Source organism: Chamaea fasciata, unplaced genomic scaffold, assembly GCF_029207755.1.
Source record: "Chamaea fasciata isolate MVZ Bird 193981 ecotype frontalis unplaced genomic scaffold, bChaFas1.0.hap1 SCAF_11, whole genome shotgun sequence".
Lineage (NCBI taxonomy): Eukaryota > Metazoa > Chordata > Aves > Passeriformes > Sylviidae > Chamaea > Chamaea fasciata.
In genome coordinates this window covers 8,183,558-8,200,133 of record NW_027094096.1, presented here as the reverse complement: position 1 = coordinate 8,200,133, position 16,576 = coordinate 8,183,558, and the positions used below count along the sequence as shown (strand labels likewise).

Genomic DNA, 16,576 nt, shown 5'->3' with positions numbered 1-16,576 from the left:
TCCCATCCTGTTTGTCTTTGTGTTGGCATGAACAGGTTTAAGAAGGAAGAGCTCACTTGCATCCTTACAGCAAACCAGCCATAATCAGACACTGTTGCAATGGCAAAAGAAATCCTCTGAAGTTAAAATTAGTTCAGCTCAGTGACCCAGAGCACACTCCCCACAGGCAGGAGCGATTGATGGTCTGTGGCAGCTGCAGCACTCAGGCAGGCAGCACACCTGGGGTGGAAGGAGCCCACGCACTCCCATGAGAAGGGAAAGTTACCAAAAGGGTTGCCATGCTCACTCTGGCGACACCAACCCCGATCTTGCACCCTTCCCACCCACATCCTCAGTTTGCTTCCAAAAGAACTGCTGCCAAAACACTCCTGAGTACATACACTCTGCACTTCTTCCTGTCAAAAATTCAGCCTTCAAAAATTAAACAGATTCAATCCTACTTCAAGAATTAAAACCCTTCCTGTGGGGTTCTCTCATTTTTGTTTGTCTTTATACTACCATGCACACTTCTGAGTTGTCTGCAAAGTAATAAGGGGAAATTAATGCTAAACAATTTAATAATTTTGCTTACCTGCCAGAGCTGAACTGCTGGGGCTTTGTTTCCTATTGTATTTGATGACTTCCCTAACGCCAAAAGCACTCAAAGGAATGCAATTCAGGGCTGTTTCAGGTGTTATTTATGTCACCAGCTATTTAAAGGAAATCAGAGGAGCATGAGGCCCTGAACTCAGGTCTTGCAAGGTAAGAAATTTTCAGTTCTCTCTTAAATAACAGTAACCTCAAAGGACTTAGAACTCTTATTGTTCAAGTCAGTGGGAGTTTCAACCCTGAATTTTCTGAGAACATACCAAAGTCCTAGGAAGTGGTTAATTAACATCTCTCCAGGAAATCTCAAAATTTCCCCTCTCATGAATTTTAACACAAGTTTGTTGAATGATTCTCAGATTTCACGTCTGCATATCCAGTCTTTGGCAAGACTAGATCTACACTGCCATTGCTTTTCTTTTTTGGCCAGACATTTGTCTTTGTAAGCCTGGGAGAACTGTGTTTAGGAGTAAATATTGTGAAACTAGAAAATTCTCTGAAGAGAAAGCTTCATTGAATAACTAGAAACAGCATTTTGTACTGTAGCTTTGTTTCCATAAATTAAGAATCGAGGTTTGGAAACCTGAAGCAGAAGTATTTGCACTTGGATTTTCCCACCTCTCTTTCAGTCCTAGGCAATATTCTTGCTTGGTTTATGTTTTCTTTGGGTAAAACAATGGCCCCAGTGAACTCAGTGGGAGCACTGCCATTTATTTCAGCAAGGCCAGCACTTCCTTTCCAGTCTCTTGGAAGCTTCGGTGGAGTACGTGCAAGCTCGCCTCAAACAACAATTATCTGTACTTCTCTATTTCTGTAAATCATTGTGTCTTCCCAGCAGTATTGAAACTGCAAATGTTTCTACTTTGTGTCTCTCTTTAAGCTGCAATAATTACCAACCGATACAGGGTTGCAGGAAACTCTCCTGAACTTCTGATGAAATAGAAGATATGCCTTTAAACAGCACTAAACAAACCACTGAGTTCTCCAACAACCACAACAACTTGAAAACAGCCTTTTTTCCAGGCCACAAGAAAAACAGAGAAGATTTCTTCCCACCCATTGTCAACTATCGTCTTTGACAGCAGCAAAGGGTTTTTGAAAGGGAGCACCTGGGTGAGAGGCTCCAAAGCCACAGAGCACAAGCAGCCACACCAGAGACTTTGGGAGGGAGGCTCCACACGCACAAACCCATGGAACTAGCCTCCACTTCCAGGGAACCAAAAGCCTGTTTTGGTGATCAAACCCAGAAGCTTGAGACTGAAATGGATTAACATTCATTAACATGAACATGGCTGGTTTAGCACAGCTAAGGAGGCACAAAGTTGATGTTGTTACAGTCTACCACAAAGGTGACTCACAGTAGAAAATACTTGCTCCATCTAAGTGTCCAAAGCATCAGAATAGTTGTGTCACATCCCACTTATTTAGGTAGCAGGGGGAAAAAAAGCCAACAATCACTGTTGTTGAATTCTGATATCTACTGTGTCATCATCCAAATATCAGAAGTTATCCTTCAATTCAGTCATCCCAAAATCAGGGTAAACACTGAACTTCCAGTTTTGTTTGTCTCATCCTCAACCACAAGTGGCCATCTATTCTCACTTCCAAATGATAGTATTTTTGTAGCAAGTGATTTCTCCCCAGTGAAAAGGGGAATACACAGCCCCTTATTTTTACAAGCAATTATTTTTACAACCTTATCCAGTGGCATTTTCATAGGGTGCCATTAACAAATAAAAATTTAGCATTATTTTGAAAAGGCATTGAAATAAAACAGTCTTATTTTGCAACTTCTCTCTGTCTCTTCACACTGGTCATCAGGTCTGATGCTTCAGTCATAAACTTTACAGGCTGGGGTGATCTCAGAACTGTCAGGTGCAGTTTAGTTCCTGCTTCAGTAGGTACACAAGATGCAAGAGGATGTTGTTAACACTTTTCAAAACTTCTCCTCTCCAAGCTAGAGTTTATCAAATTGAAGGAGACTATAGCTGGTATACAAAATACAATTTGTGTTTTACATCTAACTGCATGTAGAGAGTTAGAGTCTTAGGTAAAATGATCCTATACTGTGGCAAGACTGGTGGGAATTTTGCCTCAAATATTTACTCCCTGAAATTTTATTTCTACTCCAAAGAAGTGGCTTTCATAAAACATCTGCTTCTCCTGTACCACAGGCACTTCTACCACCCAGGCAAAAGCTGCAGAAGATATCCAGATTTTCTCCACCGTCCACACGTATTTTCTGTGAGTTTCTAGTTCTTAAGTCTACATTATACTGTGAAGAAAAGAAAGGTGAGATGCTCACAAGCACAGATTCTGAAATACAGTCTTTGAAATACTCAACAAAATTATCATTTTAGTGTTGATATATTCTAAAGCCCTCATTTCCAAGTATCATTTAAATTCCAAGCACCAGTAGAGGCTGTGGGAAAAGTTCTTTAGTATTGGAAAGCATTCATTCTTTTCTGAAAAGCCATGTGGACACATCCATATGATACACGCATGTGGGATGTGAATACATGCTTTTGCACAGGTTTGAAGCAGCATACACTGAAGTATCACAGAATACAATATCCCCTAGAACTGACTGTAAATATCACGTAACAGCTTTTCAAAATCTGTCTGGACAACACTCTGGAGAATTAACTGCACAAAACAATCCTGCTTTGGCACGTGTTCAGATGATCCTTTGTAGTCCCTTTCCATCTGTAATTTCTAGGACTTTGCAACTGTTTAGGGATTCTAGATTCATAAATTTCTTGGCCAAATAGGCATCAGGCTGCAACAATTTCCCACCCTTCAATCAACTGCTGACTACAGACTCCTTCAGGAAAAGTACAGGGGAATTAGTGTACCTGAGAACTAAAGCTGTAAGAGGATAAGGTGAAGAGTCCAGGTCTTCAGACACCTCCCATATCCCTCCAGTGATGTCAGCACAGCAACGTGGGGTGTGACTGCAGCATTTGGATTCAGCAGGTGAGTCAGTGCCTCAACACAAGTGTTTTGACTTTCCAAGAACAAAAGCATTTTACAAAGAAGGGAAGGGGCGTTTCTGTAATATAAACTCAGACACAGTTATTGTGCTGCACTGATACATTAATTGACCATTATTAATGATATTTATCTAACATCACTGAAGGATTCAATTTGTTTTATGACAACTTTTATGCCAATAAAACTGTACTTTCAGAGGTACAAAGGAAATTAAGACATTCAACAGAAGTCATTACAGAATTATGATCATCCTAAAGATTAACTCTTTCCTGTGTAGACTTCTGCTCATCTGACAAAAGCAGCATTAGAAAGGAAAATTCAGACCCTTTATGCAGAAAGTTTTCTCCAGCCCTAATGCCCAAGAGGAGTAGTTTAACATTGTTTACAGGTTACAGGAGATTGTTACAGTCCTGATTTGTCCCATTCTCTCTCCAAAACTATCTCCTCACAACAGGTCCCACATTAACACACGCTATATGTCGGGGACAAAGACCACTTCTGCAGGGTCCACACTCACAGCAGGCTCTCCCCAAATCCCCTGCTTGGGGCTCTGTACCTGACTCCACTAATATTTCTTCATGAGCAGAAACTTCACCCCCAAGTATTTTATTCAATCTCCTCAGGGCTTCACTATTTTAGGGTCTAGAGCACACATCATCAATTATATTGGAGCAACTAAGCGCCAAGCAGAACAACCTTCAAGTAACTTCTCTTCACAGGTGCTTGCACAACGGCCTCTGGAACCAGGGTAAGCAAAGCCTGTACCAGGTTTTAGAGGGCCTTTGAACTAGGAAGAGGAAGAACTATCACTGTCATTAATCACCAGCAGTAAGTTTGGTTCATTTGGGCTTAAACACATTTCACACATTCCCTCTACACTCTAGCTACATAATAGAAAATGTAAAACTATAGAGGCTGACAGATCAAATCAGTCCAAAACACAGCAGATGCCCACAGAAGAGTACAGAAAAAGGGAAAACATGCATTGAAATATCCTCTAACACTCACAGAAATTTGTGTAGTAAGGATTCTCCAGTCTGAGGCACTTCCTTTGCATTTGGTTTTTCTTGAGAGGATTTCTTTCATGAATGATATGAGTTTCCTTTTTAAACCATATAAATTTTCTCATAGTCAATCTTTCAGTAGGGAAGGCCACAGTTTAACATCACATTATAGGAACAACTCACACTGTTTGCTTTGAAGTTCTCAGTTCAGTTACATAAGTTCCTGTTAGTATCAGCTACTCAATTTAAGTCACAGCACAGAAACTGATCTCTTCAGGCATACTGAAGTTATAGAAAAGTGACTCCTTTTCCTTAATTAAAGAAGAAAAACCAAGCCATACATACAAAATGGGTGCCTACACAAAATCAAACAGGCAGGAGGCACTTGTGATATCACTGTAAAATCACTGTATGGAAATAAAATTAAATGATACCACACAGTACAGTACATGTCCTTGGCACATGGGTGTAGGCAGTAAAACACTAGAGTGTAAAGGATGCAGACAAGTCGTTTCCTTTCCCTACTACATTTTGATGCCATAAAATAAAATTAAAAGTGCTTTGCCATTGCTATAAATACCAAGGAGAGAAACAAACAATAAGATTAGCATAAGAATCATCTTTAGAATGAATGTATCATTTAAACACATCTGTACTATTCTGTATGTCAAACATTAAGAGGGAACGGAATTTGAATCAAATTTAAATCCACCAAGATGACAAAAAAAACCTGTCTCAAGAGAGCCCACAGTTTGTTGCTTAGAACTGGAACATAAAGGTGTCCTACATATTTATCCATCAGATCTTAGTGTTTCTCCTGGAACTTAAAAAGGCCAGAGACAGTGAACAAAGTTAGAACATAACCAGAAAAACCTGTAAGTGCAGGAGCTCTTCACTAGCCCATCATGCAATGCAGCCCACCTCATAAATTACAGCTTAATAATACTTTTGTGTATGATGATATGGGTTATTGGTCATGGGGTATTAACACAATGATGCCTGCAAATGGGAATTTTACGATCTCTTAAAATGCACTTGTCACTTCACTTGGTCCAATTCATTGTTCCTTGCTGTTATGGATAATTATGGGTGCTGACTTATATTAGGCAAAATTACAATTGATGGGAGCTGGGATTTTGATCAAAATGAGTCTGTTCTGTTGTTCTGTTTTACTTCATATAAGTTGATACTAGAGCTATTTAAAAGGAAAAAGCAGCCCAAACAACAAACAAACCCAAAAACTAAACACCTGTTCCCATTCCTGGTCCCAAAGTATTTCACATCAGCAGCAATGTTTTTAGTCACTGTGAATGACTTTTGGGTTGAGCTTCTATACACAAACCTGCTACTGAGCAATGCTAACAGACACAAGTGAAGGAGCCAATCTTTTATTCAAGGATGCTCCCCTGAAATCTGAGATCTCTACTTACTTAAGATATCTACTGGTATGAAGTCATTGCCCAAATCCTGTGAGATTGCAGTAGTCTGCACCAGCTTGAGTTTGAGCCTCGGTGTTCTAATACTTCCTTTTCAGAGTGGAAAACTCTGCTTGGTCCTAATCTGCCATTAGATTTGGCTTTGGAGTTGAGAGCACATGTCCCCCACCATCCCATCCCCTTTGTAACCCAAGCATCATGTGTTGGAGGTAACACATGCACTGCACGTGGCTCAAGCTGCTAGCCAGCAGGAGGATGGATGAGTGTATTTACTTACATTCCCTCAAAAGTTATCTTCTAGAATCTGTTTTTTATGTGGCTTGGTAGTCTTCCAAGTGCAAAGGATTAAATCACCAGGAAGTGCTATCTTCCCATTTTCAATTCCCTTTTAAAATGCGGTTTTTCGTGATGCCTTCGGATATCAGTAGTGATGCTTGGCAACATTACATATTGCTGTTTAATTGCCTTAAAAACTATTTCCCTGGTAGTATCATTAATAATACCAAGTCTAAATTGGATTAAGCACTACACTGCTATAAAGTTAATTCACTGTGATACTAATGAAATGTCATGTGAGGCTTCCTGTAAATCCAGCTAAACAGTCACTGCCAAGGGTTGTTAAATCAATGGCACATTCAGCTATTCTGCTTAGAAAGTATTGTTTTAATTGCTAGCAGGTGATTTTCATTAATGCAAGCATCTTCCATTTTACTTTTTAGATCTCATGGCAACAGAGCCTTTTGTAGTTCAATAATGACAATATTTTTCCATTTCTAGGAAAGGAATGAAGCTCACTTGAGAGAGTGGTTGAACAGGAATGGCAACATTTCAATCAGAATATTCCACTGCATATTTATAAAGCACCCAAGTAAAAGACCTACTCTGATGCTCAAGCAGGTCAGCAGGCTTTGGCATGAACATCATCTGAAGCAACGTGAAATGTTACAGATCTGCAGCTCCCACAGGAGATTTCCCATTGGACAGCCAAGTTTGAAAACTCTCAGCCTTCACCTCTCTGCATCAGCTTACTCAGGTAGAAAACAGCAATAACACTTCCCTGCTTTTGTGAAATATTTCTAATTCACTGGGGGAAGGAGTGCAACTAACACTGGAAGTGCTGGACTCAAACACTGCTAAAAATTTTTGCTAAGTGGTTAAAAGTATGCCATGATCTTGACCTGCCTATCACATTGCTTTAAGTTTATTTTTCATATTCTGACAGGGGATTGTCTTTAAATTTAGTTTTGCCCCTTATTCCCATTGGGTTCTTTCTGCTTTCTCTCTTATTTTCCCAAAATTATAAGCATGTGAAAAACAGCCTTTCCAGAGTATCCTTTGGCTCTGAGCTTTGTTCATAGCAACAATTCAGAATCTGAAGATCTTGGCTCCAATCTTAAACAGATTCTCAGATTGCAAACAATTGGGGCAGGGGTGAGAAGGAAAACTGCTTACTTAAACAGAGAGAAAAGGTAAACAGGAATGCCCAGAGGAACTCAAGACACACACACCCACACACCAGCTGTTACACTTTTCAGATATACAAGGTAAGAGATGATACAGGCCAGTTTACAGTGCAGAAGATAAGTGGGGAAAGGTAGGTCTAAAGACCAAGGTGAAGTAGTTTCTCCTATCTGGAAGACTGCTGAACATTACACAACTCCCGCTACTAAAGCTACCTCTCAGCAGCTTCTAATTACCTTAATAGCAGGCACGGGATGATACAGTTGAAGGGCTTCTTGACATAAGAACTTTGCATCTGTCCTGAGAATTAGCTAAGATAATTTAGCATTGGTTGCTCCAGAAGCTGGTCAGACTTTTGTAGCCTTCAGTTCCAGCAGCCTCTTTTGAATGTTCAGGAATGGAACACTTCCCAGAATCTCAGCATTGCTTGCTCCTGTGCTAGTTAGAACTTCTGGAGCAGCCTCTCTCTCTCTGCACAGTACTCTGGGCAAGACAAGACAGCACTTGGAACATAGCCATGCTCTGCTCTTCAGCATCTGCACGAACTGGAGCAGGTCTGAGGTTTATAGAGCCCCTCTTTCCTACCAGCCATAACAGTAACAGCCAAAGCTTGGTGTGGTACAAGGAAAATTGTTGCCCATTTACTGAGCACAAAAAACCTCTGACTTCTGATTTGTGCTCACCCATATATACCCTCAGATCCAAGGGAAACAATAAATAACGGAGTGTAGAATTTAAGAATGTACTCATCACCACTTACATATTTGGATCCATGCGTTCCATATTTTTGGTTCTACATTAGATAAAAGGACGTAGTTCAGTCTGATTATCTTATGAGGACTGGTGGAAGAAAGAAGGATTTCACCCCATTTCCGTGATACTACACAATCAGTGTCTCTAAAGTGGAGGTCAACAGGGCAGAAGTCTTACTATCACTAAACTTCAGTTGTAAATGCTCCTTTCTTCTTAACAGCTCTTCTGTACAATAATTTTTGTCCAACTTAAGGCAAGAATAGAACCTCATTTCAAAGAAACTCGATTCAGGGTCACTTTCAGTAATGACATCACTTTAAATCTTGCTAATCTGACACATAAAACCATTGCTAAAATCTTCCTTTTGTCTCCAAGATATTCTTCAGCAATACTTACTCTACTTGGCAGAATTCTTTCCCTTCTCTTTGACCCTGCCTGCCCAAAGTACAGGTAATGCAAACAAGCTGTAAATCAGAAAGATTTACTAGTCAGATCTCATTCCACCTCTCTCTGGTTTGTAGCCAGATTTCCCAATGGGGGGTCAGAGCCATTGGGCAATTCTCAGGAGCAGGTAAAACATCCCTGAACCACCGGTGGAAGATTTACAATTACGAACCAATATCTTCACCAGTGAAAACCTAACTCTTCTGTTAAACAACAGGACACAGATCTTGCTTCCTAGCCTCACACCTACTTGTCAGCTTTCAGGGATATTTTAATTTTACACATAATACTTGATTTTTAATATTTTTAGGCATTTCCCTACAAAAATGCAGATTAGCACAGAACATCATAGTCTGAAATCCTCTCATACCTTTTTAAATAATAGAAGTCCTTCTGTTTGAACATGTGCCCTCTGATTTTTAAATCAACTGATGAAGGTCACAGGTTTCCTACAGTTGAAGTCCAGTTTGTGTCAAGTACAGCAAAAGTGTCTCAGGGACTGCTGTGGCTGTTGTTGCAATTACTGCAAGCTCTCTGCTGGCCTGTGGATGTTTAGCTTGTCTCCTGAGGAGTCAGCACAGCCTCTTGTTATAAAGAGGGCAAACTGAATAACAAGAAAGTCAAGGACACTGAAAAGGAGACTGAAAAAAGTTGCTTGGCACTGATTTTGACACCAATACTCCTGGAAGCAGAGGGTGGCCATAGTGCAAACGTAACATCTTTGCCTTAGCTTTCACTTTATGAAGCTGTTAGGTTTAGCTCATGCTTATAACAGACTATGCAAAAGCTGATTCTCTTTATTGATTTGCATACACATATATATGCTTGCTCACACTAGGAAAGCTAATTTGTAAGATTCTAAGCATTCAATTTCAGCACAGTGCTTCAATCGAAAAGTCCAGATGAGCTGAGTTTCCTTTTGATAGAACCTACATAATGGCAGTGATGTTCCTATTCTCTCATTCTTTTCACGATGTACATTTAAATCAGACTTAAAAAGCAGTTAGAGCACTCAGAATAAACACATCTATTTGTGTCCTGTGTTGCCTCTTCTTCATTTCTCTGTAGTAGTTATTCTTTTATCATGAATGGCTTATCAAATGTCAACTCCATGTCTCTCCAGAAAATTAAAGGCTGTATATCATATAATAAACTACTCCACTGTCAGTTGGCATCATAAACTACAAGGAACCAGTTGTTCAGGATGTCATCCAGCCTCTGACCAGAGGCAAGATGAAAGATGAACTCTGACCTGAAGGAGTGATGGAGAATATACTGTTTGTCACTGTCTAAAGAAAACGTGAACCACCTCCACTGGCATCCAGACTTTCTAAATTTAGTTCCATGCTGAAGTCCTGAGATTAGTGAAACCTTTCAAAAAGGAGATGACAGTGCTTTGTATTTTACCCAAGGACAAAGCTTAATCATGTTCCTCCCTAAGGGATCTTACAGCGCATTTCTAAAATAATAAAATTCTGGCTGTGTAGATTTGGGCAAGAGACAGTTATTCAGATTTTCTGCTCATACAAATGGGATCAGCAGCCTAAGTGTCTCAGTTCAGGAATTAAGCCTGCTAAAACACAGCATCACAATATCTGGCAGTTTACCTTCAAATAAGTATGGTGCTCTCTGTATGTGTTTTCAAACACTGACCTTCCATGCATACATTTCACATATTTCTTATGACGCAGGAGGAGCTGAAGTCATGAAAACATTTGAGTCAGACCTGAAAACTTGGTGGTGCTGCTGCTGCTGCAAATGACTGGCAGTACCTGTCAGTGCTGGGCTTTGACAATCTCCAAATGCTCTACCAAGAAGATGAAAATGCAGCATCTCCTCTCAAACAGAAATTCTTGGCAGTCTCTGTTCCCTGATCTTCATTTTCCCTCCATGCTAAGAATTAGGCAGTGTGGTGCTCTCCACCCCAAATTTCACTACCTTTTCAGAGGGGAGCCTGCAATCATTCTACACCAAAGCTTGCCCTCTTAGCACCTGCCTCTGATCTGTTTCTTGCACCTCCATATCTGAAATGACTGGTGTTAACTTTTAGCTCAGGATCCAGTGCTGTAAAATGCAGAACTCAAGTCAAGTCAGAGATGGAAGTTTAATGTAGTTGTTGCATTTCCCCACACACAGACACAGTCTAGGTCAATGGTGAAACAGCAAGACTTAAGAATTCAGGAGCTTGATATTTACTCATCCGCCCCATCCCAGCTTGCATATGGGGCTTCAGCCCTTGCCACTGAATGTTAAGGGAAACCTGAATTCTCTTCAAAAATCCTCTGAACACACAGCTTTTTAGAGGGCATCTCCTCTGTGAGGCAGTCTATGTGAAGCTTCCCAAAGCTGACAAAAGAAATTTCATTGACTTTTTTTCTTCCCAATTGAGCCCAGTGTTTTCAGTTCAACACAGAAACTAGGAAACACGTATACAAAAATATCTAGACTACATAAATTTTAAGGCATTAAGCCCATTATAACTGAGTATTAATGCATTCTACCCATTCTCTCTCACTGCCTGCTAGTTTGAGTCCATACTGCTGACAGTGTAATGTCAGCATGGACAGCACTGACTCACAGCAGTGTCACAGTAAGAAACCCTACAAAACACCTTGCTGCACATTTATGCCATGAGGACTAACACTGGGTGGCCCAGTGTGACTGCAGGAGTCAGTCAACATGCATGAACTTGAAGCAGCAGAGTCTCCAACTATCTAATGTTATGAACCAAACAAATGGCCCAAGGTCAGAGACAAAGTCACATCACTCTGAAATGGAGGTTAAAGAGTCCTGACTAAACTCTTTGAGCTGACCACCCAATCACGCTTCATTTCACATCCTTCTCAGGAGTCATTATATATTTCTTCAAGTGCAGCATAAAATTTGCTGCATTCAGTGCCTAGTTTTTATTCTTAGACCTTATTTATCAAGTCTGTAAACCAAGTTTTATAAGCACTCCCTTCTCCCAAAAAAGGAACCAAAGAACAAAGGATTTCTTCTTCCCCATAAGACATTAAGGGGAAGAATACCTTACTAATTTAAAACAGAGGGTTGGTTTTTTTTTTTTTAATCACAGCAATAAAAGATGATCTTGACAGATTTAGGTTTGTGTTTGGAACTCCAAAATTAGTCTGGTGAACTCTTAAAAGATATTTCTGATAGAAAAAGCCATTGCAGCGATGTGACACTATATGTAGGAAACTACTTTGTTGCCTAGCAATTCCCAGCTGCTTCACCATTAGGGTTTTAAACATCATTTCTCTCTGTTTGACAAGCTCAGCAAAATCCACAAGCAACAAAACTGAGTCAGTTCAAAGTGACTTACACTGTGAAAGGTTTCTAGTTTCCCACATATCTGCAGAACTACAATATTTTTCTTTCTCTTTGCAGTTTTAATTACAATACTAAACTGTTCTATTAAAAAACAAATGACAACAAATAAACCAAACATCAGATTATGAGCTTCACAGTTTACTGTAATGCAATTGCACCTAGGTGACAGGAGCCGATATTCCCTCTGGTAACAGTTTAACCATAATAGAGAAAGAATATCTGTATATTTACTTTACTGACTTGGAGGCTACTGACTGAATCAGAGCTGCAGTATTGAACAGGCACTATTTGCTAATTCCAGGCTTCAGCACTGAGGCCACAACCCTGCACACCACAGAGCTGACTGCTCTATAAGGCAACGGAGTCTAAATATCTGGGGTACTAAACCTCACAGATCACAGCACACACCTCCAGTGCAAGCTCAAAAGACCAATACCTTCCCATCTCCCTGTTTTCACCCTGATGTCCTAATCCTCATACCAGCACTATCCTATTATTTCATGACACAGCTTGTATGCAGTGCAAATTCCATATCCACCACTCTTCACTTCTCCTGTGTGGCTTAAAAGAGCAGCAGATGTTGCATAAAGCCACAAAGGAAAAGAAAAAAATATTAAGATACCAGGGGTTTGGAATCCAAGTTGCTGCTTCCCATCAATAAAGTAACACCATTTGCAGTCAATTTTAGTTTTTTTCCTTTTTGCCTCCTGTGTGGGGTGAGTGACAATGTTGTACCAGTACAGAATGTGCAGATTGATAAATAAAGGAATGTGAAGAATTTCATTTTATGATGAAAGGTGCTCAGAGCTAACTGTCCAAAACTGATGGATGACTTCCTGATGAAAGATACAGCTCCCTGGTTCAAGCAGTATGTTCATTTACAAATGTGCACTAAGTTTTCATAAAGATTCATTAATGGGAGCTACCTGATCAAGAAAACAAGGTTAGAGCAGGGCAAATGTTTGCAGTGATCAATTTATCTGGCATTGTTAGCCACTTCAGGCAAGCAGTCTCCCTTTTTAAGGACAGACTGACCCATGTCATGTTAAAACAGCATTTTAGTTTTCTGAGTTCTCATGCATGGGTTGCTGTGTTACCACATGCAAATTATCTAACCAGTACTGCTCTTTTATACATGACATGCAGCTGGTTAGATAATTTGTTCTCTGGATCTGCATCACATTTCTGCATGACCATTCCCACAGATGAGAAATGAAATGGGAGCAAAAAAAAATAAAATAAAATCCAAGGAAAGAAGATATCCTCATGCAAGTACATATTCACAAATACATCTCTGAAGAAAGTGCATACTTCTGCATCAAAAACCTGGATGCACCTTACAGTAAGGTAATCATCTTCCTCTTCCATGCCCATGTCAGAGGAAAACACTGTTCTGCAGCCACAGTCAAACACCACAGATGGTCTAGAGCTGCAGTGACAGTGACTGAAAGACCACGTGTGGGTAGCACCCAAACCAAACCCATGATATTTACAAGCAGGCTCCAAAACTTGTACACTATTCAAGAAGATAATATTGCTCTGAGATCAATCTTTACCATGCCAGACAGGCAGCAAGAGGGAGGAGTTTTGAGCAAGAGACCTCAAATGGCTCAAACTCCTGAAATCCCTTAAATTACCTGATTAAAATATTACCATCCCCTTCAAATTCCCATTCCCTTCTAAAAAGTTAACTAACCCAAACAAATAGAGACCAAGGCTATACTGGCATCATGGATTCAATTGGAAAATAAGTATTTTTAATTAAGAGGAAATTGCTTTCAGACAAAATGAAGGGGGACTGACAGAGGAGGAGAAAGAAGAGGAATGAGGAAAGATGCCCTAATAGCTCTCCTGTATTGAGAACATATATCCCCACAACAGGAATCCCTGCTCTTCAAGAACGAGCTCTTTTGATTCATTTAACTAGTAACAAAGCATGAATATGACCACAATATCTTTTTTCCTATATGTCTCTGCCATAACTACAAACCCTTAGCAAGAAGGACATTGAAAGGATAAGAAAAAAGCCTTCATATTTTATTGCTTTCACTCTAGTACATTATAGTAAATTACAGCCAGATACTATTTGTAAAAACTTCACAGTAAAAACCAAGAATATCTGTTGATGCCTCAATTTATCTTTATACCCGTGAAATAATTTCAATTTAGGATGTTGCTACAAATTCCAACAATTGTACTGTTTGTCCTAGGCACCATATCACATCACTTACAGGTCTGCTATTAAGCTCCTGACGCTTCTGTGCTAACCTTCAACAATGCTTCTAACCCTACAAATCTCTTAAGTTTAGCTGTACTATTCACAACTTTTAAAGAAAGGATTGACTTTGGGTAATCATGACAGCAAGTAACAGTCTATTTTTACCTGTGGAGAAAATATCAAAGTCCAATAAAAAGCATTTAGGTTTCCCAATAGCTGTTCAATATGCAAGATTCCAAACTGCATCCACTTTTCTTGTAACTCATTAGATTTTAGGGCTACTACCCTTTGTAGAGGCTCCTGGCTGCTCTACAAAGTGTATTTGAGCCCTGAGGGTGTGAGCCACTCCTGACCTTTCACAGCTGACATGAGAGCGCAGAGTTGTCTCTCTTAGTCACCCACAAACTCTCCCACAGAAGCATACACATATATCATACCTCTTTTCTCAGCATGAAAACATTCCTAAAAAAAATTTTTTTTTTTACTCTAGTAAGTAAGCATTCCATAATTTGCTAGCAAAACCTTAATCGCCAAAATTTTATAGAGAAAGAGCTCTCCTGTGGCAGTGGATGAGGCCTGCCATACTTCTGCACCCTTTAGCACAGCCTTTTATGCTGTAAACCAGACTCGGACCATTTCTGCATCTTATGCCAACAGAAACATACGCTATCCATAAATGTGTGTATCCATAAATTTGGTGTCCTAGCCTCTAGCCTACTGAGAACAGCTAAATAGCATTCAACAGTATTTAAAAAGAAACAGTTGAAATGTCTTTGTTTCTGGTTTGAGTCATACCAGACTGTGCCCTAGAGTAGCAGGTCACAGTGAGGGGTTCATTCATTGGTATTCAAAAGCCACCAAGGAAGACCCTTTTTCTCTGGCCTTTATAAACACACAGCAGGAAAGCAATATCAACATTGGGAACCTGCTTACCAGCAGGAGAGAAAAAAAATTATTCTACTATTTCCTTTACCTTTATTCTAGAGGTATTACAGCAGTTCCCACACAGCTCTTGAAATTCCCCATCTTAGTGCTCCCCTAATATCCTGTGGCCAGCAGGAAGAAGGTGGTAGTAAAGGGTGGGGTGGGTGGGAATCATCTTCATTAAATGCAAAGCCAGCAGTTAGAGATAATAAGGCACCAAACAGCAGTAATTAGCAATAATAGCAAGCACCTTGTCTCTACCCTTGCTGTTTCTTTAGCCACAACCACCTCCGGTGGGGAGAATTGAGAACAAACAGCTGAGGGGCTGGGATTGAGGATTTAACAGTAAGGCCAGTAAAGCAAATGCTGGAAGTCTTATCATCCTCTTCCCTCACATTTGTAGAAAGTAACCAAACAATCTATTTATTGATAAATCAGACACAGATGTGGAAAGACCCTTGGCAGCCAGAAACCCACTACTTGCTTTTGCTGAGATTCCAGGGACAACACACAGCCCCCTTAAAATCTAACTTTTGTTCCAGCTGGTTCCTTAAGGCCAGGTCCTCACCATGTATAAATCATTCCAAGCTCCAGTGAATTCCTTGTAAAACCACCATGAACAGAGAAACCAGCCTCTTTTACCTCTCCCTGCAATCCCAAGTGTTTGTTTCCTTTTCATCTAGCAGTTGTGCTGCTGAATGCTAATGAGACGAGAGGTGATTCATTCCCAATCAACCATCTCCAGAATAATTAGCATGAGCATCTAACCTTCACCCCTCTGCTTTTTCAGGTAGTGCACATCCTCTGCTATCCACAGATACTGGGATACTGTGTGGAGTATTTCAGCTGTATCCCAGCTGCAATTATTTCCTCAAGTATTCAAGGCATTTTGAAGAATCACAACCACCCCTTAGTGTTCTGATGGAAATGAAGTTGTTATTTTTCTATGTAATTATTTCATCATATTTATTACTTAAACCATCTCTAAGAACAAAAGCTACACAGCAAAAGCAAAGCTTCATTTCACCAGGTGCTCTCCTGACAGTTTGAGGAAAGCTATTTAGGAAAAAATAAGACAGAAAAAAAAACCCTTTTCTTTTAACATCACTGCTCTGACAACCACAAAGGCCGCCTGACATTCTTGATAGCTCTATTTATGATGTTACATTATCCTGCAACTGTGAGGAATGCTGTTTCTACTAACCAGGCTTAGGTCTAAATAGAGCTGTGAGAAAATTCTCTCTTTCCAGCCACGTGACCTCCTAGAGCATGAACAAAAAGGGCATCAGAAATTACTGAATGTTTGCAAAGATGGAAAGAGTTAGTGTCCCACTTGGTCCCCCACCTGGGGCCCAGTGTGTCTCAGGGAGCCTCAGACTGAGAAATCTCCCTGGCGGGGAAACAGCAAATCTATCACCCACCCG

The 16,576-nt window shown here is 40.1% G+C and overlaps 1 long non-coding RNA gene across 1 annotated transcript; it reads right to left on the bottom strand.

Annotated features, from left to right (window-relative positions):
• Positions 1-1,743: 1,743 nt before the first annotated feature.
• LOC136294990 (uncharacterized) lies at positions 1,744-15,300 on the bottom strand. Its single transcript, XR_010722573.1, has 3 exons — positions 15,202-15,300; positions 3,441-3,539; positions 1,744-2,860 (listed from the first exon to the last, which is right to left on the bottom strand). It is a non-coding gene; the product is annotated as an uncharacterized lncRNA (long non-coding RNA).
• Between the last annotated feature and the right edge of the window lie 1,276 nt (positions 15,301-16,576).